The sequence below is a fragment of the Buceros rhinoceros genome, unplaced genomic scaffold (genome assembly GCF_000710305.1).
Source record: "Buceros rhinoceros silvestris isolate BGI_N320 unplaced genomic scaffold, ASM71030v1 scaffold8104, whole genome shotgun sequence".
NCBI lineage: Eukaryota > Metazoa > Chordata > Aves > Bucerotiformes > Bucerotidae > Buceros > Buceros rhinoceros.
The window spans coordinates 14,469-18,764 of NW_010408861.1; the positions used below are offsets into that span (position 1 = coordinate 14,469).

General features: G+C 40.3%; 1 protein-coding gene across 1 annotated transcript in view; it reads left to right on the top strand.

Moving 5' to 3' along the window:
* Positions 1-4,296, top strand: part of SORCS1 (sortilin-related VPS10 domain containing receptor 1) — a 58,942-nt gene that overhangs the window by 13,509 nt on the left and 41,137 nt on the right. The gene's annotated exons all lie outside the window — the stretch shown is intronic.

Below are 4,296 nucleotides of genomic sequence, written 5' to 3' on the forward strand. Positions count from 1 at the left end.
TCCTGCTGACTCGGAGTGATTTGCACAAAAAAGGTAGTGAACCACATTATTGAAATCTCTGTCACCTGTTTTCTCTGAGACAGTCCTGAGTATCTCAGAAGAGAGAAATGGTGGCCCTTCGGCAGTGATGATAAAACCCCTTTGTGTCTCACCCAGGTAGATCTTGCCATGTTATTAATTAAACCCAGATTCTGTAATATTCGCCCTGAAGAGGTTCACCTGATAAATACTTTGTGTCTTGCTATATGAGTTCATTTCAGGACCATGGAAATTTACTTTTCCCTTCTCACCCTCCCGTCATTATAGTTTTATTGATTTTTCTATATAAAATCAGAAAATAAGAGGAGGCTTTTCCATGTGTCAAAAAAAAAGAAAATCCTCTTGCAACAGACAATAATAATTATGGGCATACTTGGGCACTGATTCTCTGAATATGTTTTTCTGATTATTTCCCCATCTTCCAGTGAGTTCTTTGTTAGGGAGAAGATACCTAGTTCTGTGTGTAGTGAGTCATTTAGGTGTCCAAAGGTGCTGGATTTCTATATATAACATATCTCTAATAATGTGAAAAAAGAGAACAGCCAACCCAAAAAACCCCGTGAATAGGAAGGAAATTCCCTGAAGATTTTGACCCTTTTGTAGAGCGTGCAGTGCAATGCTCTGCCGAGCTCATGCCCAGGCCCAAGAATATAACTAATGGGACTGAGTCACGGTCAGTCTGTTACTGGTTAAAGCCCTTACACTCGTGAGAGACACACACTCATGAAACACTTTTGATAAAAATATGCTTTCCTTCCAGAACTTGCCTCTCTCTGGTAATGCATATTTTTATTTCATTAAAATTGATTGTGTGGTTTGCTACCACAAAACTTTGTTGCTAGATAGAGAGCAAAAGTACTCTGATGATGCTTGCTGGGGGAAACATGCTTTTCTTTCTTTTACATTCACTTCAAGGAAACTTTCTCCAAAAGGTCTCCTGGGTCATGAGAGAATCTCTAAGAGAAAGCTTGGATGGTTGGGGATGTATGAGAGGTGCTCACAACGTTCATGCACCACCAAGACCTCTCAAATTTGTTGGAAGAGGCAGAATTAGGTCTTTGTGGAACTCATCTTGTTAAAAGTAGCCTGAGAAAAATACCCTTCAAAATACTGTAGGTGTCTGTGCTGACCTGACTGACAGAAAGCCTTCCTGACCTTGGAGGGCCTTCCACCTGATGGAATCAGTTTTGGTTTAGAGCAGATTGATGTGATTGCTTCCAGTTCTCTCTGAGCTCTTGTTATTCCTTAGATCTGGATTTTTACTTTATCCATTTCAGCCTCCTTCTCCATTGCCTCTGAGGAAAAAAGACTGATGCATTGCTTTAAGCATCCAGTTCAGAAATATTTACCAGTGATATTCGTCATTTATTTATCTACTTAATAGTCAGGAGCTTAGTTTTACATAGATTTGCCAGAGAAGGACAGAAAAGCCACAGGGAACAGAAGACAGAGGTTTATCAAGGAAGGAGAAGGCAAGAAAAGAACATTCTGCCAGCTCTACTGAATTTCTGAGCTCAGTTATATTATGCTAAGAAAGTCATCGCATCTGCTGCACCGTAGCATTCAGTGCTATCTTGTTGAACTCTGCACTAGGCTTTACTGCCAGCGTACCCTGCAAAAGCTGGTCCATAGAGATCTTTGGAGGAGAATCAGTGAATGAATTCTTGCTGTGGAAGGATGTCCTCTGTGGGGCCTTCCTGCAAAAGGAAGAAGCACTTTCATCATCCTTACTCATGGTGTTTCGGCAGTGCTTTTGAATTCTTTATTCTCTTTTTTTCTGGGCATGGCTCTTAATTGAAGGAGACTGAAGGGGGACATGTATCTCCTGGGCAGGAAGAAGACCCTTAGCTGGATGCACTTGATTTTGCAATCTTGAAATAAACTGGGCTGCTTTTTAGATTAACATCAATGGTTACAGGATCCAGACTTGTATAGAGAATTAAAGACAACAATCCCTACCCTAATCAGAGAAGGACTTTCTTTGCTCTTTAAACACTTAATTTGTATGGAGAAAATTTTATTATCTAAGCTCATCAGAGCTTGGAGTAAAAAAATGAATTTGTGTGGTCGGGTAAAGTGGAAAAAAAAGTGTTATTGTTTTCATCCTGCAAATTCCTTTGTATCAGTTCAGGGGAAATAAATGCCAGTTATAAAAGACATAAAGATTTTATAATGTTTTTTTTTTCTCCTGGTAATATCACAGAACTGCAGGTTTATTTCAAATCTGTATTCAGCCCATGGTAGTTCTTTCTCGGAGAAAAGGGCACATTTGTTTATTGTTTTACACAGCAAGAAAGCTGAGTGACATTAGAAATGACTGTAGTTTCTCTAGCCTTGGGAGCCTGTACTGGTGTGACAGTAGACATCTCTTATAAGGGGCTAGAATCAGAACTAGCTGGAGACAGGGCTGAAGCAGCAGGTCCTTGTTCTCTGTGCAGGGGCTGAGGCTCACAGCCAGAGGGCAATGGTGCTTCAGGAATAGGGGGAGTGGAAATGAGCAGAAGCCCTCAGCAAATCCGTCCTAGCAACGGCCTAGAAACGAGAATGTCCTTCTTCATTTAATTGATTTGGGTAAATGGATGACGCCGTTACTTGTGCGTTATTAAAGCATTAATTTACCCGTTTCCTCACATTGTGTTCCTTCCTGCTGTTTGAGCATTATTACGGCAATATCTCTTCAATAGAAACACCTCCTAGACACAGATGGAAATCTTCGGTACTGTTTATCCTTCAGCTACCTGTCACCCAGGTCCCCTAATAGAAACTTTGAGTTAAGTGTCTCACTGTCAGTCTTCCCTTTGAACCCACTGTCATTAATACTGGGGTCTTCTTCTATCAGCATTCCCATACCTCACACCTTCGTGGGAGCTGTGAGCCTGCTGATACCGGTGCTGGTTACTTCGTGTAGCCAGAGAGGCACAAAGGAGCCTTACTGCAGTTGAGGATCGGGTCTATTTATTTCACTGATGATGAAAAGGATCTGCCTAGCTATTTTGTTATTGTCTGGCACTTAAATTTCAAACCTGCCTGCTAGTTTTAGTTTTATGGCAAAATATCAGAGTCTTGCATTGTGAGAAACTGTGCTGACAAACCACGGAGAGGCACAAGGTAGACTCTGACTGTGATTAGACTGTTGTCTTCATCAGTTCAACGATCATGCCAATGCCAGTTCTGAAATAAACATTTGTACCCTTACATTAACTAAGGTTGCTTTATCGTGGAGGTAGGCGTGGTTAGCTAACGAATAGTAATTTTGAATGAATTTTTCATTCATTTTGAATGCTTGTGGAAACTGCAGATTCACTATGCAAACTCTGTGGTTCATTTCTGCATCTTTAGGGCCCTAGATGTCTACCAGGCACAGATTTACTGAACAGATTCTGGGGATTTTAGGTTCCCTATTAACATAAGCTGGTACAGCTTGATTCTAAATACTGTGATGCGTTTATAATCATATGCCTTCACAGATCCATAACTCAAACTGCAGCTGAATCTGTCCTTCTGTGAGATAAATCCCATGTCAGATCCTGTAGAACTGGGAAGCAAGCACAGTTACCCTTTACATGAATCTACACTTGCATCATAGTTCAGTATGAAACAATGGTATTAAGTGAATAGAAAGGTTGTAAAACTTTTCTACAGCTGTGAACAGTTGTTTTTTGGTTGTTTGTTTGCTTGGGTTTTTTTCCACAAAGGCTTTTGGAAATTGCAGAACTAAGGTGGCTATAATTACAGATACCTCAATTCCATCCTATTTAACATCTGAAAAGTTTGCAAAGTAGCATTTTCAGCTTCTGGCATAGTTGACCTTAAGATGAAGCGGTTAGTGTTAAGGAAGTCCTGTGGTTACATGTTAAGTCATCTCTTGAGTTTTGGAAGGTATGAGCATGGCAATCACTCTGGCTTTACTGGTTATTTCTATCTCTTTAAACAGTGGGGTTTTAATAATTTCACATGGATTTACAGTTCTTCCATGGCAGTGTATTTGTCTGTATTCAAACTACAAACATTTTTAAGGGATATCTTTTCCTTTGATTGACACCTGTGCTGCAGATAAGGTAATTTACCATGAGGTTTGAGCAGGGAAACAGAACTTCTGGAGTGAATTCGTATCTGTCTCTAATTACAGAGAAGGACTTGCAATCCTACTTGACTTAGTCAAATAGGATTCCAGTTTAAACCAGTAGAAGTGGCCGGGGTAAAACCATTATCAGTGAGAGTCACAAGATAGGCTGCTTCATACTGATAATTCCTGCT